Source organism: Protopterus annectens, chromosome 3.part0 (assembly GCF_019279795.1).
Source record: "Protopterus annectens isolate FY-2018-M chromosome 3.part0, PAN1.0, whole genome shotgun sequence".
Lineage (NCBI taxonomy): Eukaryota > Metazoa > Chordata > Ceratodontiformes > Protopteridae > Protopterus > Protopterus annectens.
In genome coordinates this window covers 991413397-991437250 of record NC_056731.1, presented here as the reverse complement: position 1 = coordinate 991437250, position 23854 = coordinate 991413397, and the positions used below count along the sequence as shown (strand labels likewise).

At 42.0% G+C, this 23854-nt stretch overlaps 1 protein-coding gene across 1 annotated transcript in view; it reads left to right on the top strand.

The window, feature by feature from the left end:
- The window catches only part of LOC122796967 (cadherin-12-like), a 2443257-nt gene that overhangs the window by 365117 nt on the left and 2054286 nt on the right, over window positions 1-23854 (top strand). The gene's annotated exons all lie outside the window — the stretch shown is intronic.

The window sequence follows — 23854 nt, the reverse complement described above, 5'->3', positions numbered from 1 at the left end:
ATATCCTTAGTAGTTAGCATTTGTGGCCGTGTTTGCTCGTACAGGTTATACATTTTTAAATTTTGTTTAACCGTGTTTAACTTCTATTTTAATGTTGCACAAACACTTTTAAACATGCTTACAACTGCTTAAATGAGCCTTATTCAGGAGTAAAAAAGATTTTTAAAGCATCACAGGTCTTGAACCCTGGACCATGCATACCATAGTAATGGACTTACCACTAAGCCATCTGAGCTGTATACATGTTTCATGGTCTTTAGACTACACTAATTACTATAGGCATTTCACAGTACTGACCACAAATGGGACAGCCACTTTACATACATATGTACAGTACATTGTAATGTACTGTAGTTTGTGAATCAACATATACAAGTCTACATATGTATAACTGTTAAAAATTAATACTAAATATTAATATATATATATATATATATATATATATATATATATGTGTGTTTATATATATATATATATATATATATATATATATATATATATATATATATACATACATGCCAGTGATGTCTGCACACACATACACACACACACATATATATATATATATATATATATATATATATATATATATATATATATACATCTATGAACACACTTCGTGACACAGAAGCAATCCAAAGGAATTGGCGTGTACACAAAACACATGCAGCTCTCGTATTATAGCTATTAATATTAATGTAATTCACCATAGAAGGGATGATAGTTGTGTATGTGGAGATTGGGGTAGGGAAGGAATGATGGGTAATGAAATTATGCATCAAGGAGAGCCTGGGTTGGATGTTCAATAAGTGAACTGGAGGGGTATACATGGAGTATGGGGACAATATAAAAAGGACACAAATCAAGAACCATTCTCATCCATAATACACCCTGTCAGGTCACATTTTAACACTTAATTCCACAAACATATGAACATTAACAAGTGCCATACATACGTACACCAACTGACTGTCACATTTGTTTTCAGTAGAGAGGAATGCCCATAGCAAAATGTATATTCTAAACACCATGACATATGTATGTATCTCAGATGCCTTAGTGGTAAAGTCAGTGACTGTGTTGCTCATGGTCCAGGGTTCAAGACCTGCAAGGGATGTTAATTTATTTTGAGGGCCAGATTAAGGGCTGTTAGATGCAGGATGATTAAGGTTTTAAGCAGTTGTAAGCGGTTTTGCACGGGTTTGCACGACAGTAAGCGGCACTTAAACATGGTTAAACGGATAAGTGCTTTACAGGTGTAACTTTTGCTTACCGTCAAGCAGACCACGGTCAAACTTGCTTACAACTGCTTAAATGTGTGTTAATCACACTTTCCCTACCAGTGCCTGCTCTGAGAGGTAAAATAATGACCACTTCCAGGATTAGAACCCACAAACATGTACACCATCCTCAGAGTAGCCTACCAGTATTCGGACAGGTTAAAACACAAAAGGGAGGATTGTGTGGAAATAGGACAAACCGCCATTTACCCAATGAAAGGTGCATGCTATATATTTATAAATATACATATATATATATATATATATATATATATATTTATTTTATTTTACATTTGTTAACTCAGATGGTCTGACTGGATACATGTCCATTTTCAGTGGAGTCCTGGGGAGAACAGCTCCAAGTTACATATACATATTATAAATACTAGGAACATTACACTTAGGTTATAGGCATTACAAAAATACATAGTTCAATAATTGAGGTTACAGACATACAAGCAGATTACAGACATAGTAATACAACCATCCATGAGGCCTGAGGCTTACATTTCAATTCAGGTAATTGCTATTGATAACATACTACCTTGGGTTTAAGATAATTTATTTAAACAATCAATACATTGAGTAGCTTTCGTGAAAGTTATCCCTGGTTAGATGAAGAGGGATGGACGGGTAAGGACATTTATTAAAAGCGAGGTGGAGGGATGTGTGGGGTACTTGTCGGGGTTGGTACAGGGGCATATCCAGTGTGATTTGAAGTGGCTTTTAAGTTTGTATTTGAATATCCTTGGTGAAGACTCTAGGGTAAGGACAACTGGTAGTGAGTTCCAGTTTTTACCGACAGAGTTGGCAAATTGGGAGTAGACCGCAGCACGGTTGGATTTGATTGTAAGTACTAGGAGTTTGGTGGATGAGCGGAGTGTTTGATTGTTGCTGTAGGGACAGATTATGTTTCTTAGGGCTGGAGTAATTTCTGGATAGTGGAGCATTTTATGGGCAACTATGAGTTGGTTGAGCTGTAGGAGGTGGGGTAGTTCCAACCAGCCCAGGAGATTTAGGTTCCGGCAGTGGTGGGACGGTAGGGTGTGTCAGTTGCAAATCTGGCAATGTGGTTGTAACATGATGACAATTTATTAAGATTAGTTTTGATCAGGTGGGAGAAGAGAGGGGAGGCCTAAAGAAGGGTAGATAGAAGATGGGAGTGGGTGATTGCAGTTCTAGCCTGTGGGGTGAGGAATGATTTGATACTATAGGGACTACCAAATTTTTATTGATAGTTTTTATAGCTTGATTGATGTGAACATCAAATCTGAGGTTGTTGCCGATCCTGACACCCAACAGTTTAGTTTGGGTTGCTTGGGAGATGATGGTACCATTATTAGCTGTTATGTTGAACAGTGACGAGGTGGCCCTATACGTTGTGGTGAAGAGAAGTAACTGAGTTCTGTTGGGATTTAGTATTAGACATTGGTTTAATAGCCATTTTTCACCCTTGTTTAAAGTGCTTTGGGATACTGTGATAAGATTTGCTGGGGTGGTGGCAGAGCAGATCAAGGTCAAGTTATCTGCATATTGAATGCAGGTAACCTCTGGTATGACTGTGCTAAGTTAATTTATAAAGATGTAGAAAAGAAGGGGACATAGTATTGAGACCTGGGCGACTCCAAGTCTGATGGGGAGGTGTGAGGAGAGTTTACCTTGCCACAGTACTGCCTGTTGCCTGCCTTTTAGGTAGGAATCAAACCATTGGAGGGCCTGTTTGTTTAAGTTGTAGGCCTCCAAGCTGTTCATTAGTATTTTGTGATCCACCATGTCAGAGGCCATGGATAGGTCTAGGAAGAGAGCGGGGGTCAGTACATTATTGTTACGGTTGTGGTTTATAGTGTTAGTGAAAGAGAGGAGGGCTGTTCTGGTGCTGTGATTAGGCCTAAAGCCATGTTCCGAGTTGGATAGTAGTTTGTTCTGTGTGAGATATTTCATGAGTTGAATATGAACACACTTCTCCATGATCTTAGCTAGTGGTGACAAAACTGCTATGGGCCTATAGTTTGACAGTTCGGTGGAACTGCCCCCCTTGTGAAGAGGTATGACATCTGAGATTTTCCATATGTCGGGGATGATGGCGTCTGATATGGTTCGGTTGATAAGGACAGAGATGGGGTATGCAATTGCATCTGCAGCCTTTTGTAAGTAGTCAGCTAGGAGGAGATCGGCAGCCAGCGTGGTGAGTCTTATTTTCCTAAGTAGGGTCTTAATGAGTTGAGTGGAGACTGGTTGGAGACTGAAGGGAGTTTTAGCTTTGGAATTGGTTACGTTTGGATTAGAACCAGTGGGAGAGAGTTGGCTTGCTAAAGTTTGGATGGTTTCAGTGAAGAAGGTGTTAATGGAGTTGGCAACATCTTCTGGGGATTTTGATTGGTGCAGAGGGGTTTGGGGTGGTGGTTTGTCCTGGGTGGAGGAGTCGGTTTATTCCTGCCCAGAATTTCTGTGGTTTATATTAGTGTACTTGCTGTAGGCGGTAGAAGTAGTTCTTTTTATCTATAGTTATGGATTTTTTTGCATCGTTTCTTAGTTACCTAAATAAGAGTTGGTCAGGTTGGGTTTTAGTTGTCCGATAGGTGGCACATGCTTTATTTCTTAGTGCAATTTTGGTCCTAGTATCTTTAGTGAGCTGAGGTGCAGCATTGACCTTGGTTCTACTAGTCTGACTAGGGGCATGAAGGTCAAGAATAGCCAGGAATTTGGCATTGAAGTAAGTGAGAGCTTCATCTAGGGTGATATTTTTTAGGGCAGACCAGTTGCATGCCTTTAGTTCATTGTTAAACTTTTGGAGATCAAAGTTTCTGTTGCTTCTTATAGTTCTATAGGTGGGTTGGTGACAGTAGTTAATCTTAAGCTTGAGTAATTATGTGAGGCATTGATCACTTAGATCATCTGGTAAGGTGCCTGCCATATAGAGATGTGGGGAGTTGTTGATGAGTATCCAGTCCAGGGTACTGGCTTTGTTTTGTGATTTACCTAGCCTAGTGGGTGAGGTTATGGTTTGGGTAAATCCATGGAGGTTTACATGGGTTGTCGGGGATTGAGAGGAACAGGCATGCCAGTCAATGTTGAAATCCTTGAGGATTAAGGTTTCCTGTGACTGGTTGTTACTGAGCCAGGTTAGGAACTCCTCAAGGGTGTCTGTGCTCTTCCCTGGGGGAATGTAGACACGGACAAAGTTTATGCTTTTTTGGTTGTTAATATGTAGCTTTGTGATAATAATTTTGGCGTTATTAAATGGGGGGGGGTGTTGGGGGTTTATGGTGACAGATAAGGTGGACATAGAGTAGTACTACCCCTCCACCCTTTTTTGTGTACAATCAAGTCTATGCATGTTGTACCCTGGCGGCAGGAGTTCATGGTCCTTAGTGGCAGGTTCTAGCCATGTTTCTGTGAGGCAGAGTATATCAGGTGAATATATTGCCAGGATGGCATGTAGGTGCTGGATTTTGTTATTAATGCTCCTGATGTTTAAATGGCAGGCCAGCAGGGAGTCTGGAGGTCTATGTGAGGGGTTTATATTGGTTGGGGAATTGTTGGAGAGATTAGGGGCAGTAGTTGCGGTTGGACCAGGGTTTGGGTGGATGTCACCATCCATGGTGAGGTTATTTTTTAACCTAGCTATGAGTTTCCAGATCCTGAGTAGAGTACAGTAATAGTACCTTGGTTTGGGGTGGATGTATTTATGCCTGATAGGGACATAATTGTATGGGGTTGGTGAGTTAAGAATATGGGAAGGGGGTGTTGAGCATTATTGTGTGCAAGTGAAGGAGTTGAGGCTCTGAATCTAGGGTAGTGAAAGCCAAGGTATCCTGTGTTCTCATAGGATGAGAGTAGATATGGGATGAGTAGCAGGGATGGCAGAAAGGTTAGCAATAAAAGTGTGGGGATAGACATAGTAGTTAGGTTGAGATTTGGTACTAGTATGGGAGTAGAGGAGGGGGAGGGGGACAAGTGGTGGCAGGTGGGGTTGGTTGAGGTTGTAGTATTGGTTGTTGCTGATTGGTTGTAGAGGAGTTGGGTCTGGCTAGATAGATATAAATTAAGCAATAGTAGGGGCGGGTGAGATTTGGGGGCAGGGTTGGGCATGAAGTGAGCCCGAGCGGATCGGGGCTTAACCAGTTATCCAATTTGCCAGTGATTGGAGGTTGGAGGGTAGATGTACTATTACTTTCAATAGGTTTTTTAGGCAAGTTTTAAATTTGCTTTAATTTACTGTTTTTGCAGGAGGGTTAGCTGTACGATAATCACTAGATGAACTTAAAGCACTAGCAACTGAGGGTTTTTATTTTGATGGTTAAGTTTAGCTATATTGCAGCAGTTTTCTAATGGGGCTTTTTGAGGTTATTTCCAGTGCTGAACCCAGCTACAGTTCACTTACAAAGCCATTCATTAATTAGTTAGGGTTATTAACCTTATAGTTTTTCAGTGCAGGACTGGGAGGTCCGCATTCCGCATGCTTCACTACAAGTAATGTTAAGTTCCTTATACTTATGCAGCTTGTTAGGAGCTGTTATATCTATATCTATATATCTATATATGTATATATATATATATATATATATATATATATATATATATATAGAGAGAGAGAGAGAGAGATACATAGATACATGTCGATATATAGAGATATACATATATGTAGATATATAGATAGGTTAAAAACATCTACATATCTATGGAGGTACTTATAAATGTATGCAATAATATATATTATATATCTATAATCTATATCTATATATATATATATACATATATATATACATACATACATACATGTGTGTATACAGCATCTGAAGTGTTCAAGTCTGAGTATAACATGGACCATAGCAATTACACATTCTGCCACCCCCAAACAATATCAACATAACATATGAAAAGTATATGCCAGTACACTATTACAAATATGTTCTATGGACATTAGCCAAATAGAGTCAGTCACCAACACAACTACAATGACTGCAAATATCCAAGACAGAAATACACAGACAGCTTTCGTTTAGCAAAACTTTATTACATTCCAATGTATTGCCAAAAGGATTCAAGGACTAACATTAGCTGCATGCTATACAGGAAGCATTTAACAGTACCTTGATGAATCAGCCTGCAATTACCATAATATTAGTCCACTAAGGGATAGGTGTTCACATAGGAAAGAAAACCCACACACATATAGAATATGTATAAAAGCAGTTCCTACACACCTGCATCTGCTATGTGCACCCACCAACATTTCCCCCATACCCAAACTAATTACAACAATACATACTGTCATACCATAACCAATTATTCACCCACTGTACGACATCAGCTGAAACCTTGACATACCTGGACAGAGACACACTAACATGGCCCTATGTGAAATATTTGCTGTTATACAATGGAACAGCTTCTGATGTTACAGGGTTTGCTTGAACTAATCCTGTTTCAGAGGGTTGAAAAGTAATTACACCAGGAAGTGTTACTAATTACTGATTATCAGCACAGTATGATACACATTTACACCAAACTAATGTCTGGTGATCACACTGTAAACCCCCTAACATAATATGAATAGTCATACAGCCTTGAGCTTGTCAATCATCCTGGCCAGACTGAAACATATGCAGAAGTATTAGGTACAGACAAACCCTGCACAAGTAGCAATGTTCAGAAATATAACAGCAGTACTCACATTTGGACCAGATCCTCTAGGCATTACACACAATATATTTGCGTTTGTCTCCATACAGCTGTTGCAATAGATTTCAGACAACACTTCCAGGTTGTCTTCTACACAAGTAAGGCAAAGGGACAATGACCAAGTGGAGTACTCAATTATACTCCACTGTTGCCATGGTATTGACTAATGAAGTAACTGCACAGCCAATGCGCATGTAATTAACTACATCGCAACACCAACTGGTGATCAGGATAGCACATGTTACTGATCTCTAACTATAAAAGGATGCCTTGTCACACATTCAAACCATCTGTATATACCTGCAGAATAGTACAAAATACCCAACAGAAGATTGAAACACAAACCGAAAAAGATTAAAATACCAGTCAGTAACACCTCTAATTACCAAGAAGGTATATATAACATTTAGTATGTCTGTGTATGTAGTACCTGTTCTGTAATAATTACAGTGTAATCAATGCGTATAGTGGAAATAGCTATCGTGTAGCGCTGTATTGTTGAGCAGTAGTAATGCTTGTAGTATTCTATGTGTGTACTGCTGTAGGTCACAAGGCAAACTCCTCATACACCACAAGGGATGATATATATGGGCTTGGAACTCACCAATTCTCTTCCAGCCCCTGTCAGTGTCAGGGTTGGTTCAACAAGTATGTGCTATAACAGAGTGTAGTATATGTTGATATATTGTAACAGTAGACATATGTATGGGTGTATTAGTGAGATGAACATGTCAAAGTTGGGCTTACTGTGCAAATATGATTTGCATTGTGGGATATTGTGCCAATAACTGTGTAATGTACAGTATTCTAGGCAGATCTGTATTCCATTTTACATAGCATTTCTGTTATGTTATGCAAACATTAGTTATGTCTATTGGTAATTACAATACTCAATAACAGGATACATATGACTTGTATTCATATGACAGTTTAGCAGTATGATAGCAAAGAAAATTGGAAGAGCTAGGTAACTATCCATGCACATAAGACATGTAATATCCACCTCTCTAGTATCGTTTGCAAGCAATAACGACTGTGCATGTGTACATGTTATGCAAATGAGTAGTGACCTTTGTTACAGGGCTGGCCCAAATGGCTATGTACACACCTACATAGAGTGGATATTGACAGTAGAGACACACTGGTTGAACATTCAGGTTTGTGTATCCTACCCTCTCATTGCCAACCTAACAGCCACTTGCAAATACTGTATGTAAGGTTGTGCACAGTACTGGCAATGAAACAAGTTGCATATCATCCAAAAGTTCCAATAAATCCACAGGATACACCAAGGCAGATGTGATGACACTAGTTTAATAAACGGTAAGCGCTTTCATGCTCTCATGAGCACTTCTTCAGACCATATAAAATTACATTTCAAATACACAGCTTAAATAACACACAAAATTACAAACAAACCTATCACAAGATAGAATCACTTAAATAGTCTCTGCCTCTTAAGAAAAGGTTTCAAAGGGATGGAAGTGTTTAACCCTGGTGGTACATTACTATGTAGCCTAATGATCCAACTGCTCTCTCTCTCTCTCTTCTAAAATATTATTAAAGTCTTCTAATCTATTGCCAGGTTTTAACTGTTCCAGTACTCTAAACATGAATGTGTGTTTGGAATCTGTATTCATGACATGACTAGCTAGGGCATTTCTAGAGTCGGTCTTCCTGATGGCTAACAAATGCTCATGTATCCTTTCCCTTAGCTGTCTCTCAGTCTTTCCTACATAACAATTTTGACAGGTCTGACAAATGGCTAAATAAACCACATAAGTACTACAGCAATTTGTATGTAAATAACTAGTGTATTTCAAATGTGTAATAGGGTGTGTGAAACTGGACCCTGTATCTATAAATGAGCAGTAATTGCAGCTGCCACACCTAGTGGTAGACCCTATATTTTTAAAGCTATGTACATCCTTGTTCTCATAACATAACATCCATTTAAGATTATGCTTGTTTTTAAAAGCAAAGTTGGGTCGTGGTCCTACAATCTGACTGATTTTTTCATGTGACATAAGAATAGGCCAGTTCATCTTAATGATGTCGCAAAAAACTCTATGGTCACTAGTATAATTCATAGTGAAATTCACTAGATGTTGATTATATTGTTGTCTATTCCCAGTATGAGAAACAATGTTATTTTCATAAAGAAAGGGGCGAGCATTCGTTAGTCTTAGTTCAACAAATTCACATTCCATCTGATCAACCTCATTTTGTTTATAACCTCTAGACTTAAATCCATCTTTTAATTTAGATAGATCTGTAACAAACACATCTTGAACACTATCAAGTCTGGACATCCACATGCCCTGACCCGTTAGTACATTCTTGAAGACTCTCTTCGGATGCATGCTATTCCTGTGAAGAGTAGCATCAACCCTGCATTCTTTCCTGAACATTCGTGTAGCTATATGTCCATCTGATGTTCTATATATCTTAACATCTAAAACATCTATAGAAGTATATGAATGGTGGTAAGTAAATTTGAGAAAAGCAGTTGTTGCATTTAAATATTGCACAAACCGTGGTATCTCTTCACTTGGCCCTTGCCATAGAATAAGTAGGTCATCTACAAACCTTTTAAAGAAAGCAATATATTTCCTATACATATGTTGGCCCAACATGTATTTCTCTTCACAACCACTCATAACGAGATTAGCATAACTGTTGGTGCAAGGGTTCCCCATGGCTACCCCCTGTCGTTGCCAGTAATACTGACCATTAAAACAAAACAAGTTATGCTCTAATATAATACTAAGTAGACCACATAGCACAATATTCTTACTATCAGTAAAACTACCATCCCTTTTTAAGACATCATGTAGCATTTTAAAACCCTGTTCATTAGGTATGCTCGTGAAAAGTGATTGCACATCCCACATAATAAAACTTAGATCGTTAACATTAGAACAAGAGCTTCAAAAAGAAGACATGGAGACAACAAAATGTCTAGTGTCTTTAAGGATCACTTCAGATTTGTCCACCAACATTCTTAACTCTTTCTCTACAAAAATAGACATAGATTCAGTGACCCATCCCCTACCAGAAACAATAGGTCTCATAGGGGGTCTTTCCATTGACTTATGTACTTTAGGTAGTTCATTCAAAATAGGTATAATAGGATGTGCAATTTTAAAATAATTATATAAATCAAGACTGATCATATTACTAGCAAAATAACTATTTAAGACTCCATGAATCTAATCAATGGTATGATACACAGTATTTAAATCAATAAAACAATATATATTGTCATCATTTAATAACTCATCCAGTTCAAAATAGCATTCCCTATCAAGTATAACCAAAGAACCTCCCTTATCTGCTGGTCTAAAAATAACTGAATCATCATTTTGTAATGCACATAAAACAATCCATTCATCATTAGTCAAGTTTCTAAAATCTTTCCATTTACAGGTTGTATTCAAAAAATAGGCTCTGACTTATTTTTCACATAAACAACTAAACACTTCCAATATGGGATCTAAAACAGGCATAAAGCAACTAGGCTTCCTATAAATATTCATATTATATAACATAATTCGTAGCATGACATTTCAAGTGAACATTTTAATGTCAATTATCATATCTGATAAATGCATATTAGAAGCTGGTATAAACTACATACCAATACATTTAACTCAATGTTCGAGAAAGTCCTGTTAGATAAGTTGCAAATTAGTCCCTGGTCGACTTCTACCACATCCTCTTTATCGTTTGTGGAGACATCTTTTCTGTCTCTGATAATTGTAGGGAGCGTTTTCTCCCTCTGTTTAACTGTATTTTGTCTTTGGATGTACTGATGTCCCGTATGGGTAAAGAGAGAGGCGGGAAAAGCAAAGGGATATGGACAGACTTGTCCTTAGTTTTAACCGTCTACTCATTCGACTGTTGACTTATTAAAGATGTAGAAGTAAGTTGTTCATTAATAGCGATATCAACTGAAGCTGCTGTTATAACTGCTTCTGTCTGAGTTGGAACCTTTAAGCCCCGTGTAATCATCGTATCATCATGTGGCACCACTTCTAGTCTCTGTGATGACATCATCGAAGTTGGTGTATTTCTCTTCTCCAATCGAGTTGAGGAATCGTTCTGTTCTATCACTGCCTCCAAATTTAAGCCGGTAGCTGGAGTTCTAAGCCATGAAAAGACATGATCATTAGCAAAATCATGTAGATCTCTTTCCAACGTATGCCTCTTGATGCTAAAAAGGCGATTTTGGAAAGAGACTATTTATTCAATCAGTTCATCTAAAGCTGGAGATAACACATTCTCTGGAAAAGAGGCACACATATTAGATTGTCTTTCAAGGATGGCAGTAATGAGTTGTTGTTCAAACGGAAGAAAGTATTGTATTAATAATTGCATATGGCTAAAGCTTAATTCTAAATTAAATTGCTGCCAGTCTCTCAATAAATCTAGAAACTGCTCACCATATGTAGGCATTCGCAAAATGCGAAGGCCCCGTGGAACAACTCTATGGTAAATACAGTCTCATATCATCTTTAACTCCAGTGTAACATCTGCAGTAGGAGTGTAAGATGTACGGGACTGCTGCCCATGTGCAATAGCTGCTTCCTTGGTGATGGCTTACACTATCTGATTATATCCTGATCATGTTGATAGTGGCAGCAAAGTCTATTGATACTTGACTCTGTTTGGGGAGTGGGTGTCCATGCCCAACAGAGCTCATGGCTCTGGTGTATATGTGAGTATATACCCAGAAAAGGATACAGACCTGTTGACACTTCCATCATCTGTAATCAACTATCAGGATGTGATGTGCTCCTCAGATGAGGTAGCTAATATGTTTCTGTAATAGCCAGTGTTGTCATGTCCATAACACAAATATTTACGTGTGAGCATCACTGTCTAAAACATCTTCATAAGCAATAAGTAAACTAAATACAGTACTTGGCACTTGTAGTACTGACTGCTCATACAGGCATGTCTACTAGTCAGCTACTGGTGTTTACTAATGTCAGCTTTGTGTATGTGGCCATCCTGGGGGAATGTAATCTCTATGCCATGCTCACTGCCAAATACACCTAACACCACACCTCCACACATTGTCTGGAATGCAGCTAGAGGGGTAAGCTGGAAGGCAGTCCAGTCTGCAGCCATGACTGGACTGGACAGTCATGAGGTGTAGGTTAACACATGCATCTCATCACCGCAACCAACACATACCCTTACCAAAACACAGTAAGGGCACCCACACATATCACCAGAAATCACACACATTTACAGAGACTTCTAAGTATCTGGCCAAGCAAGAGACCTCCCAAGCTGAAATAGACAGGCAATGAAATACACAAACTGTATGACATAGTTTGCCAAATTGTGCCACCCCTCAGAACACGTGGCCAGAAGCATGACCAGCAGTACTCATTTGTGAATGCAAACTGTAGCACTATGTTACACACCAAGCTATACAAGGGCAAACTTACTGTCAGCTGCCTGTCTGCCATGATTAGCCACATACCCATACACTCAGACCACCTTTTGAACTATACACATGGCTCTGGCATATTCCATGTTGTTGTCCAGGACCTGTGATGCAGTAGCCTGGACTGCATGGAAACACACATGTAGAAACTGTCAGGTCTTGTAGCCCATGCAGGTATGTCCCAAGGCCTGGGTAGCATTCTGCCATTGGCCAGAATGATACTCCAGTACAGGGACAACAGGATTGTATTCCACAATTGTCTAATGTACTAGTGTAATTCAAAGGGTATCCAATATCTCTCTGCCTGGGATAACATGGTTGACAGACCATGATGCTTTGCCAAACAGAGCCTGCACTTGTCACCCCTGGGAGTCTGGATACTAGTTAGTGCCTTCATCATGCAAAGTTCAAGTGAAAGTCCACTGCTGTAACAGGGACAGCCAAGCAATAAACTGCGGGTATTGCTACTCAATGATACATTTCAGAAACTCAATATGGACTCACTTACGTCAATCCTTAACATGGAGAACATATCTGTGCAGTGACTGTGATATGGTTCAATGCTCCGGAGATCACCCCTGCATGACCATGTTATAACACATAGATCACCTCTTGGTCATTATCCTTTATTGGACACACAGGCCACAGGTGTGTCCATATTCCTGACGGATATGTACACCCCCAATCTAGTTGCACTTGCATAACTTCAGATGCATTATGCTGAGAAACTACCTTTGCGCCAAAGTGGAATCCAATTTGCACCTTGTGACAGATCAACCACCATGCCTCAGAATTCCCAACTGTCATATTGTGCTGCAATGGGGAATATTACGTTTGAGACCGAAAAACATAATAATGGCTACTCTCAACTATTCCATTATGAACTGGGAAGACTCCTCATGTACCAACACCTGTGCTCAATGCATGTTGGATTTCATTGACCTCAATGACCTGGATCACCATAGTCACACAAACAGGGCTAACAGAAGTTACACATAGTCAGTCTCCAAAGCCAATGTTATGCTTCTTAAGAGCGAAGTGGTGACTGTCATGGCATCCATGCAAATGGACAATGCATGTGCTAATGCTGAATCCGACACAGATGCAGTTTAAGCACTCACATAAGTGCAGTGATTGTGCCATTGAAACAGAACCACGATTCAACCAAACACAATCAGGAAGGCAAACAGGTGGTACCCTGCCTTAAACTGTACCACGGAAGGTAGTAACTGTTGCAAGAGTGAACACACATGAGTGAGGTGATCCCTGGACAGCCTCAGTAAGATGCAGATATATAAAACCACACAAAGCTACTGTGAAACTAATCAGCCACATATTATGAGGCCAACCGCAGAGCATTCTTTAGCTGTGTCATTAATAGTAATGGCAACAACAAGACCTGCCGTGCTTTACAGCACTATAGCATGGGAAGTACTGCACCTACAGAAATAGTACCTGTTCATCCAGATAGAGTCTTGGATAACCTAAACCCAGTCTCACCTCCCCCCAACAGGTACACGTATTCATATATCCATGTACACTACAGATCCCCTGTAATAACAACTATGCAGGTACAAGCTGCACTCTCTAAAGCCATACATACAGCTTGCATGGGACCTGTCAACATCCCAGGGTGCATTTTACACCAGTGTCAGAACAATTTTCTGTCCACATACCCATCATGTTCAATCATAGCTTCATGTCAGGCTGTGTACACACTGAATGGTGCACAGCAGTAGTTATCACACCACACAAAGGGGAATTCACCACATAAAATGGGGAATAGTGCACTACTACCCTGCTGAGTCTGGTCTGTAAGGCCATGAACCTTGATCAACTTGTAGTCAGTAAAGATGTAGATGACAGTAAGGTTGATTCACACAGCATATCATGACCTTGCTAAGTCTTAGAACACCATCACCCATACTGTGTTCCAGCTACACTTAGTAAACTAGGTGTATATTCTTATGTCACAGGATTGTTTGGCAAAATTAAAAGCACTACACCCTCACTCCCCACTGGCCCTTGTTTTCAGTTATTAAGGAATTCCCAATATTATTCTAGCATGTCCAAAGGTCAGTTGTCAATCTCTCCGGTCCAGTTGGTGAATCTGGGAATCTTGAGGCAATGTTACAACTGCCTCATGTACACAGACAACCCTCTCCTCCTCCCAACAAATTCCAACACAAGTGAGAGATGAAACCATATAGCCAAACTGAAGGCTAAGCTCTCTCAACTCAGTACTGGCATAACCAGTCAGGAGGAGAAGGAAACCACACTCACTACAATTCCAGTCTCACATAGACCTACCACGACAGCAAACCAAACACATAATCACACAAAAACATACTCGGAGGCTCTAAATAAAGATCTACTGAAGCAGCAGAGACCTCCAAAGCAGACACCCAAGCAGCCGCTACCCCAAAATAAAACACGTGCAACACATATCTCACAAAGCCAGTGTGCCGAACAGTCACAGCCCTTAAGACTAAACAACACACCTGATACACTTGTAATAGGTGACTCTATCGTCAGGCATACTGACGTCCCGCTCACCAGGCTGAACAAGGAGAGGGTCAGGGTGAGCAGCCTATCAGGCACTAGGATCTGTCACATAACACAAGCACTCAAGTCACTCCAAGGCAAGTACAAATATGACTCAGTCATTGTCCATGCTGGTGTGAATGACCTGAGATGTACCTCCCCTGGACTACATGAAAAGAGACATAAAGGAGCTCTCTGAGCATGTAGCCCAGGCCGGTATGACCCTGACCTTGAGTAGCATCTTACCCTCATGAAGAATGATGCCACAATATGAAGACAAGATGATCAATTTCAACAATTGGCTTAAGTACTGATGTCATTCAAAGGGGATCCAATGCCTGTCAGCTTGGGATGATATGCTCGACAAGCAACGATGCTTCACTAGGGATGGCTTGCACTTGTCACCCCTGGGCTTTCGGATATTGGCAAAGGCTCTTGCTACCCCCATAGTGCCTTTTTTAGGCAAGGCTCAAAAGACAAACCCACCTCCATAGGTATCACAAGGGATAAGAAACTAAGAGTAATGCTACTCAACGCCAGAAGTCTAAACCTCAAGATGCACGCACTTGAAACTCTCCTTAGCATGGAGAACATCAATATCTGTGCAGTAACAGAAACCTAGTTCAGGGCTCCCGAGAGCACCCTAGCACTACCAGGTTGTACCTCATACCATGCTTTTCAGCCCCAAAACTTGGACCGAACCACAAAAGGAGGGGGAGTATCGATATTCATCAAAGATACCCACACCTCCAGGTTGGTGGCAAAGCACGAAGCATCAGAGACTATCCATGTGCAACTAACAGTGGGTAAAACTGCCTTCCAGTTTATAGCCTGCTACAGACCACCCTCCCAAACGCAGGAACCCCACTCGGCCTTCCTGAGAACACTGGAAAATATGAAGGTCTCTCCAAACACCATTATATTGGGCGACTTCAACTACCCAAACATAGACTGGGAGCACTTCTCTAGCTCCAACACCCTAGCCCAAAGGTTCCTAGAATTTATAAACTCAAATGCTATGGAACAACTTGTTACCACTCCCACAAGAGGGGAAAACATACTGGACCTGATCATCACCAACATGGGGACTCTATGCTCCAAACCAGAAGTGTATCCCTCACTGGTAAGATCAGACCATAAACTTATCTCACTGGATATTCACATCCCGACCCCACCCACTGCCCAGAAAACCACAGTGAAAAACTTCTCTGAAGCAAATTTCACACTCCTCAAAACCGCAGTGGAATCCTTCAAAGCCCCCGGGCCTGTGGAAATTACGGCCCAGACCACAGAATCCTTTATAAACGCATTCTATGAACACCTTCAGGAATGCATGGATCATGCGATCCCAAATAAAACCAAGACCCAATCCTCCAAAGGCAGATGTCCTGTCTGGTGGACCCCAGCCATAAACAAACTATACAATAGAAGGAGGAAGCTACTAAATGATAGAGCAAAATCCCAAAAAGGGAAGGCATCACTGATCAATGTTAGCAAAAAACTACGGGCACACACAAAATTGTCTAAGGCCAGCTTCGAGAGAAAAATTGCACAGGACACTAAGGATAATCACAAGGCTTTCTTTAGTTATGTTAGGAACCTGGGTGGTAATTCCCAGATATGCTCAGAATTAGTCCAAAATGACAAAAAATACACCGAACCAACAGACATTGCCAACATCCTAGCTGACAGGTTCAGTGCAAACCCCCCCCCCACCAAAAGGGCAAATATCTATCCCAGCAGAGTGCTGCCCTCCTGACATCTCAGATGCTCAGGTAAGAGCCGCCCTCTCCAAAGCAAAAACACAGCATCAATGGGACCAGACGGTGTCCCAGGCTGCGTCCTACATGAACTCCAAGAAGAGCTAAACCCAAACATAAAACTACTGTTCATTCTCAGCCTTACTACAGGATATGTGCCCGAAGAGTGGCGTACAGCAACAGTGGTCCCTCTCCATAAAGGTGGTGCCTCAAAGGATCCTGGAAACTATCGCCCCATAAGCCTGACTAGCTTGGTCTGCAAAGCTATGGAAAGGATCATCATGGACCTCATAAATAAAAATATTGGGGACCTACAAACACTGGATCCTACCCAGTTCGGCTTTGTTAAGGGCAGATCCTGCCTCTTAAACCTGGTTGATTTCTTTGAAACAGTCACCAAGGCCATTGACGAGGGGAAGGTGGTCCACACAGCCTACCTGGACCTCGCAAAAGCCTTTGATACAAAACCCCACTCGGGCATTATAGATAAGCTCACCAGCTTAAATATAAACCCCTATGTCACAAGATGGATTGCAAACTGGCTCAAGGACAGAACCCACATGGTTAGAATTGCTGGAGCCATGTCAGACTCCAAACCAGTTACAAGTGTTGTCCCACAAGGCTCAATCCTGGGACCTCTCTTGTTCGGTATATATTTCTCGGAGGTACAGGCCAACACGGAAGGACTGTGGCTGACCACGTTCGCAGATGACTGCAAACTGGGTGCCATAATTGACACTCCAGCCAACACAAGCATCCTCCAAAAGGGCCTTATAGAAACAGACAACTGGTGCCAGAGCCATGGCCTCAAGCTAAATGCCAAAAAGTTTATAGTCATCCCCTTTGGCAAAAGCAAAGTGCCCACAAATTACCACATAGGTGGTAATCCATTAAGTACAGCAGAAGTAATTAGGGACCTGGGGACCCAAGTTGATAGCAATCTCTCATTTGACAACCACGTGGCCAAAGTGGTTAGAAAAACATTTTATATAGCCCACCTAATCATGAAGGGATTCACATCTAGATAATGGGAGGTCATCGTGCCTCTTTACTCATCCCTCATCAGGCCCATAAATGAGTACAATGCCCCTTTTGGGATGTACCTTACCAGACACTTGCAGCAACTGGAAAGACCCCAAAAGTACCTCACCAAGAGGATCAAAGGGCTCAAACAGATGCCATATGCTGCCCGGTTAAAGAAACTCCAGATCTACTCAGTGGCATACTGCCTGTTCAGAGGCGATCTGTGCCTGATGTATAAAGCCATGTCCAACCCGGAATTAATGGACATGCTGCACCTCAGAAAATTCAAATCCCATCGAGCTACGCGCTCGAGAGACTTGAACTTCAGCACTGAAATAAATAGGACATGCTGGAGGGACAGATTCATAACCCAGAGGCTCCCTTCACTCTGGAATAAAATCCCAGTCCAGGTTAGGCAGAGTCCCTCATTGACTCTTTTCAAGAGGAATCTTGATGAGTGGATGGGAGATCATAGGTTTACCCCGGGTATCACTTCTGTGTCACTGTTAGACAGAGGCACAGTATACTAACTTCGAAAAAGGGCATAGCAAAATAAATTTAAAATGGGTGGCAAAAGCCAAACACATTCTGGCTAGGCTTATAAATGCCCTAGGGAAGATAGCCTAGTATGAACCTATGAACCTATGAACCTATGGACTGCTGGTAGAACCAATACTACAGAATGTGCCTGACTAATACACGCACAACAAACCCGTGCCAGCTACAGTAATACAGGGTTCATTCCTGGTACTCCCCCTCTTTGTTATCTATACCACACAGACTAACACAGAAGGCATCTGCCTATTGAAGTATGCAAATGACTAGGAGCTAGGAGCAATAGTTGACTCAATGAGTGCTGTGGGCAACATACAGAACGGCCTTTGTGGGTCAGATGTGTGGTGTGTGACATATGGCCACAATCTGACAGCTAAGTATTGCATTGACCTCCCCTATGTTAAAAACCCTATACCCATGAACTACCACCTAAGCAGCGGTCAACATAATGGAAACTGTGTGTGTATGGGATACAGCTGGACAGTAGTCTTTCTTTTGATAGTCACGTTACCACACCATTCAGGTAGTCATAAGTGGCATCCCTAATCATGACAGGGTGCCATCCATGAATATAGAGATCATTGTTCAGCCATACTCAACACTCAAGTGACCCATAATAGATCACGTATTTCCTTTAAGGTTTATTGGCCATGTTCATATGGCCTATGCAGGCCTTCCCAAACCCTAGCTCCACCATGTAGCATGATGCCTACCTGAATACAGCCATGTCCAACCCAGAGATGTTGGACATGCTACACTCACACATCCTGATTTCAAATAAACACATACATTATGGACATCCACCTGCTAATACAAGGATCATAACATGCCTGACAGATCCCTACCCCCTACACTTTACATACTCCTGTCATACTATGCATCCCTGTCCAGCAAAGCTGCACATTGCCCCTCTTTGAGACATGGTGTGATGACTGCATGGCAAATATATCAGTAACCCTGTGGATCAGTTCTGTAGCACTGCTTGAACTGGCCACTGAAAGCTACCTGTCTGTTGGCTACAGCTAGGTAACCTTTCAGCCTTGGCTCATAAATGGCCCATGGCATATAGCCTACTAGTTCACTATGACCATACATGCTATAGTTGATATCCAACCCTGCAAATACCATCAGGCTAGCCATTGTTGCATGTGTTTCACATGTGCAACACAGGTAATACATGGCAGGATGCTATACTGCTGTACAGTGCCATATAGATGTATATGGCAAAACACATACATGTAAAACTTTCTGTGAGCATGTCTGCAGGGTCACTGGTCATGTCCCTTAAGGCTGTGTATGAATATATATATATATGTGACATATACACAGCATTAAGGTCTCTTGCATTAATTTGAACATATCTAGGCATGTGCTGATAGGAAAAGACACCAGTACAGGCAAACAGACATGCCCACATCAAGAAAACATCCACATGGAGTATGAGCAATGTCATCACTTGACACACACATATATGGTGATAACATCAAATCACCAGTAAGTGTCAAATGTACGTGAGTTAAACATGTCAGTGGTGTTAGTGTCATAAAGGTTTGCTAAGACATATTTGTAATCATAATAAATGTGATACCCATATATGTGCAGCTGTACTTCTGTACTTCTGTGTGAGTTACTGTGACCTGCCTCCACCATTATGTCTTCCAGGTATGCCATGTGCCAGGATCCCACCATACACCCACTTGGAGGATGAGGACCTCATTCCATACCTCCTTGACAACCATGAAACACTCTTCAGCCATGTGCCACAGGATGCACAGCAGCAGGATGCCCAGTGGGAGGAACTTCACAGGATGGTAAATGATGTTGTCGGCCACAATCGCACCTATCAGCAGGTGCACCAACACTGCACCAACCTCATTAGATGGGCAAAAAAGCATGCAAATGCAATCACCAGGAAACAAGCTGCAACAGGTGGGGGGGGCACTCACCCAGCCCCCAATCAAACATACCGAGGAGCTACTGGCCAACCTGGGGACACCTGCAGAACTCCCTACACAAACTTTAGCTGGAATTGTGGAGGTAGGTGTCTCACAACCACTGAGCCAGGAGTTGCCTGGTAAGTCACTACTGCACAAAGAACACAACTATATTTCATATAGTTATATGTGTTACTGTACAGTATTTAACATAACATCATATGCAAGGCATGTATGCACACATGCCACATACTATAGTTTGCTACTCTATGTATGCACAGATGTGCATTTTCCATAGTATAGTCTATTGTACTGACTTATGTGCTAACATGCACATTGCACCCTGTAGCTATCACACAGGTGCGGATAATGATCTTACTGCTGTGACACTCCTTTTTAGGTACCTCTGGTGTTTCTCAGTGAAAGCAGCCTGTTGCAGGTGAGATTGTTATTATTTATCAGGCTTGATAATGCACAGATCATATTAATTGCATGCTATCTGCCATGTGGCCATTTAACACACGTACACATAATGTATGGTGGTATGACTGCCGCACAATGTCATGTGCTATCTGACATATCCATGACATTTTGTGGGCTGACTGCAACACTGGTTAACTATCCTGCAAAGCATATCTCTCATCCCAAACATGCCACCCTTTGTCTGCATAACGCTGTCCTCAGTGGAGCATATTACATCTATGGGTGCATGTCATATGGGACAACACTGACATGTGGAATAGATGCCCATCTCAACCATTGGATAAAACATGTCTACACATGGCCATGGAGGATGGTCAGAGACATGAAGCAACACACACACGGTAGAAGGGATATACATGTGTGTACACCCTGTTGTACATTGGCTCAACGCAATACAACTATGGCCCTTGTGTAATGGTGATATTGCAGATGTGACACACTAAACATCATACAGGCCTGTGCGCAGCTTGTGTAGGCATGACATCAAACCACCACATAACATGTCTTGAACATTTTGAGTGTGTCACGACATGAAAGCTTTCACCTATACAGTATCCAAATACATACATGTGTTGCACAACATACACATACAACCACATCAGGCCGCAGATACAGTACATTCACCTTGCTGGTGTCAGAAATCACTGTCATGCTTGCTCCTCATGTGTGTGAGGTACACAGATGGCATGTGGGACATGGAGTACTGCTAGGTTATCCACTTCTGGGCATAGTTGCCAGGCATCAGCAATATGGTTGCAGATGTGCAGGGGTGTCATCTGTAGACCCTTCAGTGTACTGTGTCACACATTCTACATTAGGGTTTAGTGTATATACACCTCAGTGATGTGGGTCACATTCTACATTAGATATGTATTGTATCTGAACACAATCATGGCTATGAACTGTGTCTCTAACTCACACTGTATAGCAATAGTGACACCACATGATGCCCTGCAATGGCTATGCACATCAGCTCAATGTGCAGTACATCACTGTATATCTGTAGGGTGGACTGGCAACATTGCGTAAGCTGAAGGTCCATGTTAGTATAACACGTCCCTGCATTGGGACACCATTACCTCACTGTATATTACCTCACTGTATATTTGAAAGGATACCATTGTGTTAAACATGTATGCATGTCATTCAACACATCAGCAGAAGACATGTCATACTACATGTGATTGGCAAGGTCATATGCCACACATCAGGATGGTGTACTGTTAACCTGTGCTGGTCTGTGGCACCATTGCAAAGTAGGGACAGCCATGTCAAAGTGTGTACCGCCACATGTACATTGTCTGTAGACTCAGCTCAGGGGTAAGCAGACATGTACTGCTGTGGGGGAGATATGCAAGCTAGGGCTCAGGCAATCATAGTATTCATGCAACATACCCTTCCACTCATGTCCTCATCACACATAGGGGCAGTGGCCAACACAAAGCATCAGTGGCAGATGTACATAGGTCAGTGATGGTCTGTTAAAATGTGGTGTATGTTGCACAAAACATGGCAGTGCAGTGCAGCAATGCATAGTGCATATATTGTGTTGCAGGTTTGGGGCATGACCTACTAACACAATTGGTGCAATACAGGGATGTATGTTAACTACTACTATAATTGTGTAAGGTGCATGCCTTTTGCTATAACACATGCATGCTGTTGTGTGCAACACAGGGATGTATGAAAACTACTACTATAATTGTGTAAGCTGAATGCCTTCTGCCATATCACATGCATGCTGCATGCCGTTGGGTGCCATATCATGTGTCTCTGTCTGTGTCTTTCTGTGTGCCTGCCTGTGTGTCTGTCTGTGTGCCTGTGTGTCTGTACTGTGCTGTATAACTTGTAATGTACAGTTCTTGTCTGCCTCTCATAGGTGTTGCTATAGGTGCATTGTCTTCCTGCCGTCCACCTGATGTTAGTGTCCCCACAGACTCTAGCAGTGATGATGAAAGTATGATTGAGGCACAGACAGGGTTCTCAGGGGCTGAATCTGTGCTATTGGTTGCCATTCCACCTGTAACCCCCTCATCCCCACACATAGTTCTCATGCCTACACATACCCCATCACCAGTGGCCATAGAGGAAGGACAGTTGGCAGGTGGTAGCATGGAAAAGGAATGTGTTGAGACTATGGAAGGTGTGCCTGCACACCATGATCCCAGCCAACTGACTGGTGATGTCCCACACAGGCATGTGCCCAGGGCTGCTCGTAAGAGGACTTCTGGCCATCATGCCCCTGCAAGATATAGCACATCAGCTGTTGTCACCAGATGCATGTTTCAGGCTGTAATGGAGGCACAGGCACATGCTGAATTGCACAACAGAGAAGGTATCAGGCTTCAGAGTGCTGCTGTCCATACTTTAACTGACAACATCCAGGCAATTGCAAATGCTCAACATCATCTTGCAGATGTTTTGGATAGATGATTGGGTAAAATGGTGGGGGCCCTTGACTGTGGCATGTCAATCCTCGAGCATGGAATGTCTGTGCTGGAACATCTGGTGGGAGTGAGGCATTGGGCACGTGGACGTAGGCCAGCTACATCACCTGTTGAAGGTCTACGTGAACATGCTACATCACATGCCCACTCCAATAGTGGTGGTAGTAGCAGCAGCAGTGCATCTGGTGCTGTGCTGTCCACACCAGGACACAGCAGGCAACGTGCACGTCGTCCTGGATGGTCCCAAATATGACACGGTTGAAGTGAACATGTGTCATCAGAGAGTACCCAATCTTGACATCTGCCTGGTAGTGCCCGTGCAATCCCTGGCAGGTACAGTTCACATGGCCATGGCCGGACACTGCGAACTGCAAACCCTGCCCTGTACAGTCTGCAGCTGTCAATAGTACCACTATGTAGGCGAGACACATGCCAGACTTGTGTGCATACATACACACACACACCAATAACAAATGTAGGGCACCTCAACACACACACACACACACACACACACACACACACGCATTACGTTCACACATGCCAAATGAGATTATAGGCCCTAACCCACACAAATGATGTCAACCAATGGTGCAACCTAGGCCTCTGGCAAACATTATCACCCTGTGCATATGATGATGCCTGTGCCGCATCCCTGTCATCCACACCATTGGTGCAGGAACAT